This window comes from Leptodactylus fuscus, chromosome 1 (genome assembly GCF_031893055.1).
Source record: "Leptodactylus fuscus isolate aLepFus1 chromosome 1, aLepFus1.hap2, whole genome shotgun sequence".
NCBI lineage: Eukaryota > Metazoa > Chordata > Amphibia > Anura > Leptodactylidae > Leptodactylus > Leptodactylus fuscus.
In genome coordinates, this window is record NC_134265.1 from 301,504,188 (window position 1) to 301,524,027 (window position 19,840).

The following is a 19,840-nucleotide window of genomic DNA, read 5'->3' on the forward strand; positions in this document are numbered from 1 at the left end:
TTCTAAATTTACTATCTTCAACATCCCCATCTCTCAATAATCTAACAAATTCCCCTTTTGTCACCAAATAGAGCTAGCCATTTTCTAGATATCTGTAGCTGCAAACAGATATGTACTATGTAAAGCATTTGTGCGCTGATACAGGTTTGCACCAGACATTATAAGCAGAATGTATTTTTAGGTATTGTGTCTTCTGAATAGCACTGAACAGCAATGGGGACCCATGTCCCATACCAGAAAATCCACGCTCAATGGTCACGGGGCTGAAATACAAATCCAAATATTGGTAGAAGAATCTTTTATTGAGGTATAAAAACTGTGACTGTAACAAGCTGTACAGCTGTGTGTCCATCACATGACCATGGACTATGTATCACATTCACAGATTTGTATCCACTGGAAGTAAGCAGAATTAATGACAGTACTAGAGCTGGTGGTTTGTTTTACTTATATGTTTTTTATCAGTTTAAAATTATTTATTTATGTCTTTTCATTGTATATATTCTAATATGTGAACATGTCTATGAAACCAACTTACTATATGTGGGAACAAGACAAAATTGAAAAATGGCATCAATAGTATCATAATAGTTTTATTTATATAGCACCAATATATTACGCACTTTACAAATCAAAGAGTACTTAAACAAATAATATAACACATTACATGTGACAAAATAATTAACATATTAAATTATAGGCATGAAGGTCCTGTTCACAAGAGCTTACAATGTATGAGGGGATAGTTATTGAAACTCCCCCAGCTCTCCAGTATAAGTACAGATCTGTGCCACTGCTAATGGGAGCAAATCTCTTAATAATAATCATATCTGAGAAGTTGCTGCCCATGTAACTCCCTAATATTTTCTGCAACAATATAACTGAACTGTAGACAGAGACAAGAGAGACAAATCCTGAATGAAGTAGGAGGGAATCATTGTACAAAGGTTGAGACTTCTTGAGCACGGCTCTGCCACTTGGACATTAAACTTTTAGCTCTGCGAGATTGTTTTACAATATTGACAAATATTGTAGGTTTGTCATACAAACAGAGTAAAAACCTCACTGTTGTCTACAAGCAAAATCACTGGGGTTAAATGACAGTGCTCTCCTGGCTATTTGTCTGTCACAGAGAGTTGTAAATTGCTGCCTGTCTCCAGCATAGTGTTTAGACACATTTTGAGATTAATGGTTTTGCATAGACACTTTGGACTCCAAGTGGTTTTCATATGAACTCCATCAAAAAGACCTTTCTAATCCAAGTTCAAATATATGTTGTGCAACATTTCACAACATATCCATCTAGGATTCTTCAGGGTATTCAGTTCTGTCTAGACTAAACTGTAGAAAAGGGAAAAGTATGTTATTCTCCATTAGGCACCAGTCATTTCTTACATGAAGCCACAGCTTGTGTATATTATTATTCCGAGACTGCATTTTTGTGTATGTTTGTGTCAATTGAAATGGAGGACTAAGCACTTCATGTCTCAAAGTCCACAAATGATGCAATTATTAAGGATAAACATTAGTGAAGTTATATTTTTTTTTTTGCTAATGACAAACTAGGTTGCATTCTAGCAAATTTTTATAGCAGTGACATATACTGCAGCCTCAGATGACACTCAGTTGTGCTTTAGTGGGTCAATTTGCAATGTTTTCTAACCCCTAAATGAGTAACTCCAGCAGGTAACAGCCTTATTTACTTACCGATCCCTGCTGCAGGAGCGTGGATCGGTAAGTAAGGCTGGGATAGTCAAAACTGCTATTATCATACTCCAGGGTCTCTTCAGACCCCAAAATGTGATGATCAGAGGCCCAGGAGAGATAAGCAAACATAATAAACTGTGTTACATATCTCTCCTGTGCTCTAATGTGACTCCAGCCTTCCTCAATGACCTCAAGTGGATAAGGCCGGCGGCACAACGCATAATAAAACTGGAGTAACTCACATCTCTGATGTCATCAAAGACGGCTGCAAATTGAGCAGTAGTGATGCTGGAACCCAGGAGAGTAAGTAAAGTAAGTGATATGTTTTGTTTTGTTTTGTTTTTTTAATGTTTGTCACCTGCCTTGGGCTTCGATCGTTATATTCGGGATCGGAAAGGATCCCGAGTATAATCAAAGTAATGGATCATGAACCCCAAAGATTCAGGGTTCTGACAAACCCAAAACTTTTCTAATATTTGTAAGGACCACCCTAGGGGGCACTATGAATATTATGCAGCATGGAGGGGGCACTATTGGACATTATGCCATGTGGAGTGGTTGCTATGGGACTTTATACCCTGTGAAGGAGCCACAATGGGACATTATGCCATGTGGAGGGGCTGCTATGGACATTATGTCACGCGGAAGGGGCTCTAATGGACATTATACCACATGGAGGGGCAGCTATGGACCTTATGCAGCATGGAGGGATTTTGCCCCCAAATCAGCAACAGATTATTCCCTCATTCTGCTTCCTTTTGAAAATAATTAGTGCACGACACTGAAAAAAAAGAGGGTCTTGCTTAATCTTACCTTGGATTCTGCAGTTGATTCTGAGTCCGCGGCTTGATACTCATCCCTGATTAGACCCATTGATTTGGACCTAATCTGTGGTGGAAAGTGCTAATGCTTTGCCTCCGCCTCATGGAAAAAACACCCAATTTCAGTTGTTTTTTTTTTTTTTTGCTGCGGAGCACATGGTTTGCTCCCCCTCAGGCTTTGTTGGCCAAGGGCCCATAAAAATCTGGAGCTGTCCTCCCTATTATACTATTTGGTCTCACAGTATAATAGTGGTTTGTGGGTGGCAACCCCAAAAAATATGGGTTGGGCAAAACCTGCAATATTTTAAATATTTGTAATGAACTCTACTCCTTACAAACTTGTTCATACATCCCAAACAGTATCTTTGTTTAATATGTATATAATTTTTTTTAAAAAAATTGACAATAATCTGCCTGTAATAGCATTACCTAGTATTTAAAATGGCCGGGAATTTATTTTAGGTTGGACATAGACTTTCTTTCATATTGCTTTGAGTCTGTATCAGGATGTGTTTACCTTTTACTGTAGAAAAATGCTTCTGCCAATGCTGAGCTTTTTCTCTGAAAAGTAAATGGAAAGCTTATGTCCAGCCTAAATGATAACCTTGCTTCTTTCATTGAGGATATAGAAGCTGTACTATATTCTACTGGGCATGTGTAATTCACAGAACTTCAATAGAATGACATGCACAGACATCTGCATTTTGAACACTAGGGGGTGCTGTTATAAGCAGATGTGTACAGTGTTATGGACTACAATATTTTGGTGCTGTATACATAGCAAATAAAATCAGATAATCTTTTATCAATATTCTTTTCATATTACTAAAAGAATTGGACATAAAAATAAACACTAATATAATATTGAAACAATAAATTATAAAATAAACAAAAAACTGAAGACTTCAAAGTAGAACAACAAAGCTTGAAACAGAGACTCCAAAGGATTAAAATACAATTTTCTAGAAAAAAAAAACAAAAAACCCTCTTTGTTGTTTAACTTGACTCATACAAGAGAAGACTCATAGAGCTTGTGGTCTTCTGACAGCATCTATATATGGATCAGAAAATGACAGGTAAAGGTTCCAACCATGGAGCTTTCATCCTCCAGGGGACAATGATTCTTTATGAAGTCCCAGACTAATGCCATGATCAAGCTCATGCTCTTGTGAAAGTGATTCAACCTTTTAATGCAAGAACTTCAGGATGATATCGATCTCTAGAAACTGGAACAAAACAGCAATATCGTGCAGTTAATTTCTTTATGACAGTTTCTCATTGTTAATGTTCCTTCACTTGTTACCATTCACCATTAGGTAGAAAAATTGGTCACATCTTTTGAAAATATATCTAGTGACATTGCCTGTTGCTGGTAAGATTAATTTAAAATGGTAGAGGTTTTCCATGCATAGTAAGTCTATCCATAATCCAGTATACAGTTTTAACACTGGAATATGCAGGATTATATTACATTCCAGACAGTAGTTTGTAAACATGCTTTTAAGCACTGTCATCTGCACTGGTGGAGACTCCACTGCAGAAACTGTCCATGGAGGTCTATGGGATCCATCCGTGTCTAGTGGGTAACTGCTATTTTGTCCTTCAGGTCCCCTGGCAGACCTGAACGACAGAGAGCCATGCACAGATGTGAATCTCGCCCTATAGAAAAACTCAAGTATTTATTTCTTTCATTATGTAACTTTTCTGATAATATCTCTTATATATTTAAAAGTGAGTTTCTGTCTGACTGTCTGTCTCTCCGTTTGTGTGTCAGCACACAGATACATTAGGTGTCTGGGAAACTTTTAGACCAGACCCCAACTCTCTCGGACATACCGTTCCTGAGATACAGTATTCCCAAAACAATGACCTGCATTAGCCAATACAAACCTGCAAGTCTTTCACTCATATTCCAAATACCATACACACTGTCACTCAACATGCACACAGCATTACTCCAGGTGTATCCAACAATGATATCCAAACTGAGATACACGCATCAGAGGATTAGATACGTGGCTCAGCACACAGTACCACATGCCATAGGATTAGATATGCAGCTCAGCCATGGGTGAACCTACCTTTTTCGCCGCCCGAGGCGGACGACAGAAAGCCACCCCCCACCCCCGGGAGGAGGGGCGGAGTGAAGGGGGCGTGGTGGAGGGGCGTTAGCAGGCAGAGAGCAGGCAGGGAGAGGACCTGCTCTCTGCCTGAGCGTGAGGGGAGGCCGCTGGAGCAGCGCTGCTCCAGCGGCCTCCCCAATCCACCGCTCGGTGACGCTAAGCCAGTCCAGGACAGCTTGTCCTGGACTGGCTTAGGTAAGCAAAAATGCCGCCCTCCCCAGGGCCCTGGCATAGCGCCGCCTGAAGCGGTCGCTTCAGGGCGCCTTATGGGAGGTGCGGCACTGAGCTCAGCACAGTCCCACACGCTGGAGGATTAGATACACGGCTCAGCACACAGTCCCACACACTGGGGGATTGGATACGTGGCTCAGCATACAGTCCCATATGGAGGACTAGATACACAGCTCAGCACAGTATCACATACCAGAACTTTACTCCAGGTTTCCATGGCAACCCAGCCATTATTCTTTACTGCTATATGTCAACTTTGAAGAGGCAGGGTGCTGTGGATGACACTGTTAAACAAGGTCACATTCACGCAGCTTTACTCCAGGTATCTATAACAACCGATCACAGATTTTTGACTGATATCCAAATTGAGATACACATGATATGATAATATGATGCTTATGGACACACATGCAAACTCTATACAAAATTCAAAACTGGGAATTTTTTTTTTTTTTTTTTTTTTTAATGTAGATTGTGAGCCCCACATAGAACTCACAATGTACATTTTTTTCCCTATCAATAGGTCTTTGGAATACGGGATGGAAATCCATGCAAACACGGGGAGAACATACAAACTCCTTGCAGATGTTTTTTTGCCCTTGGTGGGATTTTAACACCAGGACCTTAGTGCTGCAGTGCTAACCACTGAGCCACCGTGTGGTCCCCAAAACTGGGCAATTCTTATGGGGCCACTACACAAACATAAAATGAAATATTTAACAAGTACTACCTTATTTATGTTGCAGAGTGCAGTCGCAGAAGAAAGCTTCAGAGCAGATTATATGGGTTAATCTTCAGTTTACTTCTATCAGAACATGAGGTAACATACAGCATGTCTATACAGCAATATAACAAGGAATACACTGGAAAGGACCTTAACCATAGATAGTGTGAGATATAGACAAGTCTCCATAGCATATCATTACATGTATTCAGCACATAACAATAATAACATCGCCATCTAGTGTCCGGAAGCTGTAAGTTCCTCCAACACAGTATAATACAATAAGTCTATATCTGTTGCATATATGTATATACCAACACCCTTTCTCAACAATAAAGACTTATTCAGTCAAACTTAATTTCTTCATCAGTTTCTGATGTCTTTCAGCATTCAATGCCTTAGTAAGAATATCGGCTGTCATATCTTCAGTTGGACAATATTCTATCTTCAGCATTCCTTGCTCCTGGTAATCCCTCAAAAAATGAAACTTTATATCAATGTGCTTTGTTCTTGGATTAACTCTTTCCGTCTGAGCAAGAACAATACAACCTTGATTGTCTTCATACAACTTTGTTGGTTCCAACAGTTGTTCTCCTAAGTCTGTCAGTAGTTGTCTCAACCATAAGACTTCTTGAGCTGCTTGTGCTGCGGCAACATACTCTGCTTCTGTTGTCGACAGTGTCACTATTGATTGTTTTTTACTAGCCCAACTAATTGATCCACCTGAGAGTAAGAAAAGATAACCACTGGTAGATTTTCTGTCAAGTGTATCTCCAGCCCAGTCTGCATCCACATATCCAGTTAAAATGCATTTGTTACTTGCAGGTAGTTTTAGTTTAACATCGATAGTTCCTTTCAAGTAACGTATTACTCTCTTCATGGCATTCCAGTCCATTTTATTTGGTTTTGACACCTTTCTGCTCAAAATTCCTACTGCTGCTGCAATGTCTGGTCTTGTAACAGTTGCAAGATACAGTAATTTTCCCATTGCCTTTCTGTACTGTTCATTGTCTGGCAACATATTTTGTTCACTGTTCATCTCCTTCAGATAGTTGATTTCCATTGGAGACTTTATTGGTTTCGCATCTTTCAATCCAAATGTTTCAATGATGTCCTGAATCATGTGACTTTGGTTAAGAAGATAACTCCCGTCTTCTTCTCTTTCTACTTGTATCCCTAGGTACTGTTTCACATTTCCCAAATCTGTGATCTCAAAGTGTTGATCAAGAATTTTCAGTATTTCTGTTATATTTCTTTTTCAAAACAAACTAAAATATCGTCCACATATATCAGTACATAGATCCATCTGTCTCCCAGTTTCTTTGTGTATAGACATGGATCTGCTTTACTTCTTTGAAAATGTTCATTTGTGAGCACTTCTGTGACTTTATCATTCCAGGCTTTAGCGGCTTGCTTTAAACCATAGATACTTTTCTGTAGCTTACAAACCATGTTTGGTTTTCTTTTATCTTTGTATCCTGGAGGTTGTTCCATGTAGATATCTTCTGTTAAATCTCCATTTAGGAACGCTGTCTTTACATCCAGATGTTTCAGCTGCATTTGTTTTGTTGCTGCAACTGCAAACAAGGTTCTAATTGTAGTATGTTTGACGACTGGTGCAAAAACTTCATCATAGTCTTCTCCATATTTTTGAGTACAACCTTTAGCTATGAGTCTCGCTCGATATCGTTCAGCTGTGCCATCCGTTTGATATTTTACCTTAAAAACCCATTTACATCCTATAGTTTTTCTTCCTTCTGGTAATTCTGTCAGTGTCCAGGCCTTATTATCACGTATGGATTTCATTTCTGTTTCTGTTGCTTTTATCCATTTGTTATCTTCTTCTTCTGAGAGTTTTGATATGTCTTCCCAAGATGTAGGTTCATATATCTTCTTTGTACTCGCCTTGTATGAAAGACGTACAGGTGGTTTTCCCTTGTTCTCTCTCATTGAACGTCTTGGTTCATTGTTTGCCTGTTCTTGTATGTCTTTACTTTCAGCAATTTCCACTTCTTTTTCATCAGATATTCCTGTATTGATATCACTGCTTTCATCATTTCTCATTTCCAGTGATGTCATTATGTCATCATTTAGATCCTCAATGAATGTCACACTGTTACTCACTGTAACTCTGTCTGTCTTGGGATCTAGGATTCTGTATCCTTTGCATTTTTCACAGTATCCAACAAATATTCCTTCTCCGGCTCTGTTTTGAAGTTTGGATCGTTTCTCTTCTGGAATAAATACAAAGGCTTTACAACCAAAAACTCTTAAATGCTTCACACTTGGTTTATTACCTTGCCATAGCTCATATGGGGTCTTTTTCAGTTTCCTTGAAAAAAGTCTGTTTTGCAGATAAGTGGCCGTCATTGCTGCTTCACCCCAATATTTCTCTGGTAGTTTGGAATCTGTCAGCATACATCTTATCATTTCAGTCAAAGTTCTGTTTTTTCTTTCTGCTACCCCATTCTGCTTGGGTGTGTATGGAACAGTCTTTTGATGCTCTATTCCATTCTGTTTTAAGTAGTTTTCTATTTGGTGTCCTGTAAATTCACCTCCATTATCACTTCTAATGATGATTGGCTTCCTTCGAAACTTGTTACTCGACTTTGTCACATAGTCTTGTAATTTACTGAAAACTTCACTTTTGTTCTTTATTAAGTATGTGACTGTGTATCTTGAATAGTCATCTATGAAAGTCACCATGTATCTATTACCTCCTGATGTGGTCACTTTCATGGGTCCACATACGTCAGTATGTACCAAGTCAAGTGGTCTTTTGCTTCTTGTTTCACTTTCTTTAGACATTGACACTCTTGTAGCTTTTGATTTTATACAACATTCACACTTCATGGTCATTGAGCAATTAGATATTAATAGCTCTTTTGTCAGATGTTTCTTCTGTAATGCCATTATACTTTCAGGATGTTGGTGTCCTAGACGTCTATGCCATACATGAATACAATCCTTGTGATCATGTGTACATAACTTCACCTGTTCCTGTACTGTGTCTAGATGATATAATTGCTCTCCTGCATTTACACTGACTATAACCTTGTCTCCTGCTAGGATTGTACAGTTATCATCTTTGAATTTTACAGTAAGTCCTTTAGCTGTTAGATGTTTTACGGATAACAACCCTCCTTCTAGTCCTGGAACATACAATACATCCTTTACTAGGACTTTTACATTATTTCCAGATTTATCAGAACAGATCAACATTCCTTGTCCAATACCTTCTGCTGTTATTCTGCTCCCATCTGCAAGATAAATTGCTTCCTTCTTATCTAAATCAAGCTCAGTAAAGAAACTTTTATTACTTGTCATGTGACTTGTTGCTCCTGAGTCAATAAACCAACTTGATGATGATGATGATGACTTTTTATCAGTTGCTTTAAACGTACCATTGCAGTGATCTGCATGTGAGTTAGAAATGGAGCTTGTCATTTTCTGTTTACTGTCTCTCTGTTGTAATTTTTGTTGTTCTGCTTTCCATATAGAACAATCTTTCTTTAAATGACCCTTTTTCTTACATCTGAAACACTCTCTTGTTTCTGTGTTGTGGCGCTTTTTATCTGTAACTTTAAGAGCATTCCCACTAACCTCTTCTGTGGATTCTTTGGTTTGCTCTTTCCTTCTCTGGTATTCATCTATGAGTCTGGTCTTTACAAACTCTAGTGTGATCTCTGCTTCAGGTCTTGTTTCTAGAGCGTTTATCAGAGCAGTATACGAATCTGGTAAGCTGCATAATAATATCGCTGCTATATGACTTTCCTGAATATCTTCACCAATAGATCTCAGCTGTGTTATCACTTCCATCATGGCGTTTATGTGCTCATGCATGTCTTGCTCTGCACTTAATCTCATCTTGTACAGTTTCCTTAGCAGAAATAACTTGTGATTTCAACTGGATCTTTCATGTAACTTTTTCAAAGCTTGCCACATTCCCATTGCTGTATTCTCATTTCTTATGTGAATGAGCTGATCATCCTCCACTAATAAGCTGATTGTAGCTCTAGCTTGTCTGTTTTTCTTCTCCCATGTCTGATCATTCTCATTGGGTCTATCTGTGGTGATTACCTCCCATAAATCATCCTTAGACAACAACATCTCCACTTTGAACTTCCATAACTGATAGTTCTCATTGTTCAGCTTAGCTACTGTAAGTCTGAGCTCTGAGCTGCTGATCATCTTTAACTTATCTTACTTGGTTGTAGAGACTTGTTTTGGAGAATTCTTTTGCATTCACAGAGTCCTCTTCTCTTCTCTGCCTGGTTGCTGGGTCTGGTTGCTGGGGTATCTGGGGTGTCTGGATTCCTGGGACCTATGTCTGTCTGGGTCCTGGGTCTGTCTGGATGCCTGGGTGCCTGGGTTGTCTGGTTGCTGGGTTGTCTGGCTGCCTGGGTGCTGTGCCTGTGCCTGGGCTTATCTGGGTTTTCTGGATCCCGGGGCCCATAACCTGTTGCAGAGTGCAGTCGCAGAAGAAAGCTTCAGAGTAGATTATATGGGTTAATCTTCAGTTTACTTCTATCAGAACATGAGGTAACATACAGCATGTCTATACAGCAATATAACAAGGAATACACTGGAAAGGACCTTAACCATAGATAGTGTGAGATATAGACAAGTCTCCATAGCATATCATTACATGTATTCAGCACATAACAATAATAACATCGCCATCTAGTGTCCGGAAGCTGTAAGTTCCTCCAACACAGTATAATACAATAAGTCTATATCTGTTGCATATATGTATATACCAACAATTTAGTTGTTTCTGTCTAACTAAAAAATGTAGTCATTCTCTCTTATCTGTTCTTCAAGTTGGTTAAAAACTTATCTTGAAATCAATTCAACAACATACCACAGCATGGTAAAAAAAAAAAAAAAAAAAAAAAAAGCCTTGCAAGACTGCAATTAACCCTTTACCACTGGTGGACACACACTTCTCAGGAAGCCATGATGTGTTTTGTAAAGTTGTGTAACTTTTTGTGATCTTAAAACCTGTTTATTTTGCAGCCTAATCTCACTGCAGGAAATCAATGGTCTGTGGAGGCATGGATGGTACATGGATATATCATCTATATGCCATCTGTGCCATTTTTCCATGGGCCCTCACATACACACACATTTTGCACAGTTGTATTGAAGGAGTTTATAGCTCAGACCTCCTAACTATAAACTTATGGTCTTTTAGATTATTGATTAGAATATAGCCAGGAAAATATTTACACTGTCCCCTCCCTAGAAGGCACACATGGCATTATCTCTAGCTGCCTATATGCAGCGCCACACCTCCCATGAGGTGACCTGAAGCGACCGCTTCAGGAGGCATTATGTCAAGGCCCCAGGGAGGGCAGCATTTTTGCTTAACTAAGCCAGTCCAGGGAGCACCGAGCGGTGGATTGGGGAGGCCACTGGAGCAGCGCTGCTCCAGCAGCCTCCCCTCACACTCAGGCAAAGAGCAGATCGTCTCCGTGCCTGCTGTCTGTCTGCGAATGGTGCTAAGCCACGCCCCCTTCGCTAAGCCCCTCCGCTCCGCCACGCCCCCTCCTCCTGGGGAGGGGGGGGCGGCTTTCTGTCGTTCGCCTCGGGCGGCGAAAGGGGCAGGTTAACCACTGCCTATATGATATTTGATCACAAGCTGCATAGATGGTTAATGTAGGCATACTGTATGAGTGAAAAATGCATAAAAGACATGCAAAAAAAGAATGTGGAAGTCAATCATGTAAGGGCTGCAGTGATAGTAAAAAAAAAGTGATTTCACTGGCAATGGGTTTTTACATTATCCTTAAAAGTGGAAATACATAATGTCCATACATTACATAAAGTATGTCAAGTAGTGGTCCTACAATTACAGTAAAAGACTTACTATGTGCAAAGAGATCATTGAATATAACTAGAGTAAGGCACAATGATAAAAAAAAAATTGCTTTTGTAGTCTTGCTGTTAAGGCAAAATTATTACTAGGGGGCACATTTCAAACACATAAGACCAAAGAGGCTGAAAAATGTTAAAGTGAGTCCACCACCAGCAGACTGGCTTCTACACCAATGATATGATGCTGCAGGGGCCATAACTGGCATAGTGAGCATATCTTTTTGTGTCAAAGTGCAATCTTGTGTCAAGGAATATAGACCTTTAATCTGCATTCAAAGTACCAAAGCACCTATTTTCACTTGTCACCACCTGGCACCACCTCCCACATAAGGATGTATAGTGACTACAGGCAAACATGAGCGATTCAGCAGTCACAGTCAAAGCATAGCTCATTTACATACACGTGAAATGTTTATTTTATCAGGAACAAGATTGCGCTGATACATAAGATGCATGTTTACTATACTACTAACAGCCCCTTCAAAAGTATATAAGTGATTAGAAGTTATTTTTACTCTCTTTCCTACCAAACATCCCCATTTCAGATTCTATTATCTTACATATGGAGAAATGAGGCATTGAAAGCCAGCACAGTGCATTTCCACAGAATTACTAATCTATACCAATATTACACCATATATTCCAGTTTAAAATATTTACTACTACTTACCTACTGTACAAACACATACAAATATTCTATCAATTATAAATTGAATATAGTAAAATATATATAAAATATACATTAAGTCTTTTTTTTTTTTTTTTTTTTTTTTAAGTAAATCCGCAATTTCAGTACCATCCTGAATTCTAACTGGAATTTAGAGACAGTTTTATATATCATTTGATACAATGTATCTGGTTTATAGCAATGTTAAACAGCAATGTATTTTTGTTTATCATGTGCAGCATTGTTGGGAACATCCTATGGCATGAATGTGATAGTCCTTGGATTAGTTGCATCATATATATATATATATATATATATATATATATAGAGAGAGAGAGAGAGAGAGAGAGAGAGAGAGAGAGAGAGAGAGAGAGAGAGAGAGAGAGTTGTAAAATGTATTTTTATACTAATATTCTATATACCAATAGGTCTAGATTGGTCAAGCTTATTTTAAGATATCCTAGTTATTTAAATGTAGCCTTTGAAGGCCCCATGTAGTGTCCCTTAGCAAAAAGTGCTGCAGGAAAACCCATGGCAGCAACGCGGTAGATTCCCGCAGCGCTTTTCACAGAAAGTCCACAGGGGTTTCCTCTGTAGATTTTCTGCTTCCATTATACTTATAGGGAAACCACCAGTGCTTCTGTAGGTATAATTGACATGCTACAATTTCAAAAACCGCAACTGTTTTTTAAATGTCCGTGTTTCTGCTTTATGTATGATTCCACAAATCGGGGATTGGATTCTAGCTATCCTTGCAGTGACTGTAAAATGCTGCTGTTTTTTCCATGGTATTTACACTGCGGGGAAACCATGGCGTTTAGACCACGTGGGGCCCCAACCTGAAGAGGTCTTGTTTTAAAGGATGGACAGCACTCCAGGTAGTTGAGCTTGGTTGTAAGTTTTATTTTATTCAATTTTAGAGCAATATCTCATATATAGGGTGTAGATATTTAAGAGCTAAGTGCCAAGAGCAACATTTCGGCTGCGAGAACCCTTCCTCTGGAAATTAGAATCTGAATTTGAATTTGGCTACAGCAAAAAATATATTTCTCATGGGGTCCAGGAGAAATGATCCTGGTAAGGATCCCAAGGATGGGGGAGATGTATGTCTTCCCTTCGCAAGCTCTGGACAGTATAAAATAAAACTTGCAAGCAAGCTCAACAACCTGGAGAGCTGTCCACGCTTTAAAACAAAATTCTATTAAAATTGGTGGATTTCGGTCAGCCGCTGGTGGAATAAGTGCACCCATCTGCAGGCTAAGGAGAGTGCTGCTCACAATAATATTGTATGAGCCTAAAGGGCTCTTCCTTTTATAAGATTATGGCCTTTTCAATAGATTATAACACTTTTTGATTGTTTGGTAAAAGACCTCTAGAACCCAGATACTAGTTTAGCATGCTTCTGTAAGTTTTACCCATCCCAACTTTTCAAATGTGCAAGACTCATATCCTTGACTGTATGGGTGAAAGATTGTAGGGAGAATACAGTGCTACACCAGCATTGTGTCTTCTTCATTTTCAATATTGGTGAGAGTCCCAAGTTTCAAACCCCCACCTAGCTATATGCCATCACATTATATGACGGTAAAATCCCAGTAAGAAGAGCACAGAGATATGAACTGTTTATTTGCTGTATGGGGTATAAATAGTTCTAACTATAGTATTCTGCTCAAAATGATCAATAATATTAATACAAAGCACAGATGTGACATATGGCAATGGATTGACTTCCTTTTTGTTGAATACATGCCTATTTTGTTGGTTCATCCTACTCATGTATGATTTCTCGCTATTGTTTTAACCCTAGTCTTCTAAAAATAAAATTCTGTCAACCTCTCAAATACACAGGGAGTAAAAGGTGCACGGAGGCGAGGTACTTAAAACATTTAAAAAGGAGCACATAGGTCCTAAACTATTATAAACTAGAAGAAGATTAACAACATTTGCTCATTCCTCCTCTACTTGTACATAAATGAAACAGCGCAGTTAATATGGTCAAATGCCGAGAGCTCATTAGTGCAAAAACATTACAAAATTCCTTGTGCTTATTAGCTGTAATAACATTTTTATTGCAGACAATAAAATGAAGTCCTTTTTGCATGCATTATCAAACAGTTTATGCTTTTGCTCTTTAAGAAAAATACGGCAAAAAAAACATAATCTGGTTTGTGCGTGAACGGGAGAGGGAGGATGGAATTAATGGCACAAGATGACTCACATGGGAAAACATTTCAGTAACATTTGCTGATTCATTTACTCTTATTTTAATAATACTGAATTAAGTTTAATGTACTACAATAATCCACAGGGTAATAGGTATTAGTGAAAAGAGTTGCACTGGGATGTATATATATTACATTAATACACTTTACTCCTAAAGTCACAATCACAACATTTTCTAATAGGGTATAGAACTGCAGGCCAAGCATGCAACGTCTTATAAAAATACAACTTCAACTGAAGCTTTACTTTCATGGAAATTCACAAGGTTAGGATGAAAATAACTATTGGCTATGTAGTGGACTCAACAGAGCCTCATTGCAACCATTATTATTTCCTCTATGAAAAATGAGGAATATCTGACCTAAAATAAAAAAAATTATTTTATACTACGGTACCAGTGCTATAGTTAATTGCTGGTTATGTCGACATGGTAAGAAGGTATTAAACAATATTACACGTGTCCTCAAGCCATGCACTTGTGTGTACATCACATAATCATTGGCTATCCATCACATGACCATGGGCTATCCATCACATGATCACGGGCTATCCATCACATAATCATTGGCTATCCATCACATGACCATGGGCTATCCATCACATGACCATGGGCTATCCATCACATGACCATGGGCTATCCATCACATGACCATGGGCTATCCATCACATGATCACGAGCTATCCATCACATGACCATGGGCTGTCCATCACATGATCACAGGCTATCCATCACATGACGATGGACTGTCCATCACATGATCACGGGCTATCCATCACATGACCATGGGCTATCCATCACATGGCCATGGGCTGTCCATCACATGACTACAGGCTGTCTATCACAGGGCAATGGACTGATTTTTATTCACTAGATATAAACAAAGAATGACAACAAGTAGAGATCTAGAAACCAAAATTAAAGAAAGTAAATTGGTAAGTATATGAATGTATGGCAAGTTATCTAGTAATTAGTCCCCTGTGTTGACTGCCCACTCCTGCAATGTGCTATGAAACTGTTCAAGGGACTAAAATATTGTGGTCTAAAGTATGCAAAGTACTCTTCCCATGTTTGCTTCGGCATCACATATACTAGAATTGGAACAATACAGAGAAGTTTAGCAAAGGCCCCTGCGCAAAGTACTCTTACTGCTGTGGGCAATGGGATTGGTAATGCACTGCACATGCACCACATCTATATCTATATGACAAAGGTACTATGTGGTGTATATATGCTTTCCCCATATTTAGGTAGGTATACTTTGGGAAACCCAATTTTCTCCTGGATTGTAGTTTAATCCACTTTTCTGAAATAGACAAAATGTGTTTGCTCCTGATATAGGAAACTAGACCATGGGAACAAAACTATAGAATATATTGGTGTCATATGAATAAATAAATATTAAATAAATGATGTCCCTGTATAACGTTTATTTATACAGAAGAAACAGTAAAATGGGAAGTCATATAATAATAATCTAACTCTAGGACAATACAAAGTAAATACAATGAACAAGGTTTGAGACAATTTCCAACCAAGAGTTGCAAAGCTTACAGGATAAATTTGACAGAGTAAATATAATTTTGCTCCACTTCAACCATGATACATTTAATCACAGACCCTTGTACACACGGTTAGATGGAGATAGATAGAGGATGACCCGGTCATACTGAATGATTCTTCATTAACTATTGCTGATGTGTAACTATGGACAGATGATAGGTAGCTTTGATGAGATCATTGTAAGATAGATAATTTGTGACTGAATTACCGAGATGAAAGGGGAGCAAAAATTAATAAAGTCAGCAAGGCGCAACATGTAATTTTCCTGTTTGTGTGCTCTGACCCAAAGTGTTACTAGTTTAAATCAATATGCACTGTAAAACTAATAAAATCTCTCGGGGTCAATGCATTAGCTTCACTAAAGTGCACCATACAGTCTACACTGTTTTTAACCGTAGAGCATATAGAATACATGTAAGGGAATGTAAAGGCACAATGCTGCTGCCTTACTATTTAATGCATTATACTCATCTTAAATAATGATATTGAATTGATGAACAATAATATATAAGACAGACATGTATAAATGTCCAGCACCCCAATCACAACAACAGATCCAAACTTTAGACTCGACCATAGTAAATGGTATGGGCATTCCTCTAGTCCCAGCTGGTCACTCCTGCCGACATCTTCGCTTTACCAGTTGCTCTATTCTCCAAGCTTTTGGTGCTGTGCTCTAGTGCTGGTCTGTATGATTTGTCGGCCCTTTGAGAATCTTGCTGTCTGCTTTAAGGCAACTTCTTCCACATGAAGGGCCTTGTGGAAAGGTTTTTAGCTTGTTAATTTTTGTGTGCTATTTTTCTACTGCCGCATTTCCTGATCTCTTTCACCTTGACTGATAAACATTCAAAGTACGTACCCTGTTGTGCCCAAAATGGCATGTCATATATAGCTTGAAGAGAACAGATTCTACTCATGTGCAGTGCCAAATATAATGGCCATAAGGAGTCTTACAGGCATGAAATAGGCAGGATACTCCTTTGGGGGGAGGGAACTGTGCAAATTAGCTCTCTTTCCAAAAAAAATTGTGTCTCTAGTGCCATCTATTGGAAGACACCTGCCCAATAAGTCAATGTTTAATTATTTAACAAGCCTTTAAACATGACTAGGATGTTTGCCAAACCAGACACTCATCTGCATACAGCTGCTTGCCCCTTGAGTGAATGCTTCTTATCAATGCAGGGCAGAGTACTGACTGGTTGGGTCTGGGTACTCCTTTGTCCGTGATCTGTGGGATATGGTGGAGAGTGCCAAGTAGGCATAGGGGGTCTTATAGGTCTTGCAATGCTCATCTGACAAAAAAACGTATCTGTATGCAGATGAGTGCCCGACTTGAATAACAAACAAGTCATGCTTCAAGAATGGTTGAAGGCTCAAACATTCACTTATAGAGTAGCTCTGTTCCAATAGATGGTGCTAAAAGCACAGCTTTCTTTTCCTAAATATAATTTACATACACAGCTTTAATGATAGCACATTTCAGGCTATAAAATATTAGTAGTCAGTAACCCCTATATTTGCTGTTATATCTTCTGCCTGCTCCCCTACATGTTCCTAACTAATGCTATATACCATTTTAGTGTGTGTGTGTGTGTGTGTGTGTGTGTGTGTGTGTGTGTGTGTGTGTGTGTGTGTGTCTTTATATCAGCTTACCACTTTGATCAAAGCAACAAGTCTTATTATAGAGGAGTTTTTCCCACTAGTAACACTTGTCTCTTATACAGGGGATATACTTAGCAATACAGATGTCCCATCCCTTACCTGTTCTCTTGATTGGAAATGCACAGAAATGTGTGTGTGTATAGATAGATTGATAGGTAGATAGATAGATAGATAGATAGATAGATAGATAGATAGATAGATAGATAGGAGATAGATAGAGAGAGAGATAGATAGATAGATAGATAGATAGATAGATAGATAGATGTAGCAGAGGTTAACAACTCATAATACATTAACAATGCTATGACTGTGACTGGGTTTTCAATGGCTTCAATGGTTTTGTTGTCTTCTGAGATAGATCACAACACATAGTCAACACACTGCAGAAAGTCAAGGTAAACAGTGCTACATCCGTAAATCCATATAAGCATTTTTACATATTTCCTTTAATAATTTCCTTTAATAATCAATCTATCTATCTATCTATCTATCTATCTATCTATCTATCTATCTATGTACCCTTTGATACCTCTTTACCTTGACCTCATTTTATAAGATGTATTTTTGGTTTTGCATATTAGCCATCATTTTTTCCATACTACACTGTGTAGCTGCGTGTCATGCTTATACTCATATGAGGAATTGTAAAATATTTAACATTCTAACACACAGTCACCTTTGTAGGCGAATATAGAGTCCTCTGAATATTTTACATTGCATTAAAACTAAATGCCTGGTTTTCTTACCAACTTTCCCAATCTGACTTATTTATTGCATTGCAGGGGATCCCACTACAAAGCTTCTCCATAAGGCAAAATAGCCACAATACAAGCTTACGGCATAGAAACTCTGCAGGAAGTGGCATGTAGCCACATGCAGAGCAGTTAGAATGCAGTAAGGAACACTGCGAAGACATTCTTACAATATAAGACGTGAGAATGAGTGTGACAGACGGGATCTTGCTCATTTATTTATAATGAACCAGGACAAACAAGTTTAATTTACTAAGGAATAAACAAAATCATTCAGTTTGTACACACATTGTATATGATGCAACTCATAAGCAAAATGTTTTTTTCTTTTATCAATACTACTATTCATATATTGTGAATTTGTTGGTGTCATTTTATATCTTGTAATATTTAAAGCATGTAATATTTAAACTCTTAAGAAACCCCTAAGATGCTGTGCACAGACGAGCCTCCGACAGAACCAGCGCGGATTGGCCAAATATTGTACACTGGCCAATCAACGCTGGTCAATTCATTCCTATGAGAAAAAGTCAGCTCCCTCATAACAGCAAGATGCCAGCTCTCCTGACTAGCAATTATGAGCCTGCTGCAGAACCAGTGTTGTTTTGCCGAATGCTATACACTGTATAGCATTCGGCCTTTCAACGTGGCTCTTTATCGAATATTTACTGCAAATAGCTAGTAGTATTCGATCGAGTATGAATATTTTGAATACCGTAGTATTCGATCAAATACCTACTCGATTGAATACTACTCACTCATCTCTACAAAAGACACATCTAGTAAGACTAACACAATTTTGTAACAATAAAAACTTTGATATGAAAAATACTTGTTTTCTGACATTTCTGGTGGATTCCTATTATTAACACTAGCCAAATATGCTTATTTAACATTAATAATAAAATAGTTCCCACAGAAAGCAATAACTATTCAGAAGTAAATAATAAGAATTGAACTAGAGTAATATTCTCCTGATATTGTTAACTCCATAGTGACCAGACATGCTTGGTCCTTAAGCACACTGCAAAATATTAACTTCTACACATTTCATTACAAACACACTTATTTTTTATTTAAGCTATATAAGGAATTTGCTTTATGTGTGTGGGAACATGATTTTTTATTTTTTTTTTACCATGAAAGTTCAAACAAAGAAATTTGTTCGGCACTCCGTGGTACAAACCAAACCAATCTTTATATTATGTTCCCAAAGAGTGGAAACAGCATGACAGCAATAAGAGGAAAAAACTTATAAGTGGGGTTGAGATCAAGGTGAGATGCATATTTTTTTTCTTTGTGACTGAATTTTTTGGAGGCTTGTGTGGAATATACACACATATATATATATATATATATATATATATATATATATATATATATATATATATATATATATATATACACACATTACAATTTTTTCAGGTTATTATGACCCTGGGGATACTTAATATATGAAGGTATATGAAGGGTATTGGATTAAATGATT

The 19,840-nt window shown here is 38.1% G+C and overlaps 1 long non-coding RNA gene and 1 pseudogene across 1 annotated transcript in view; one reads left to right on the forward strand and one right to left on the reverse strand.

Moving 5' to 3' along the window:
* Window positions 1–19,840, reverse strand: part of LOC142183405 (uncharacterized) — a 951,200-nt gene that overhangs the window by 820,309 nt on the left and 111,051 nt on the right. The gene's annotated exons all lie outside the window — the stretch shown is intronic.
* LOC142190931 (U6 spliceosomal RNA) lies at window positions 15,444–15,512 on the forward strand (annotated as a pseudogene).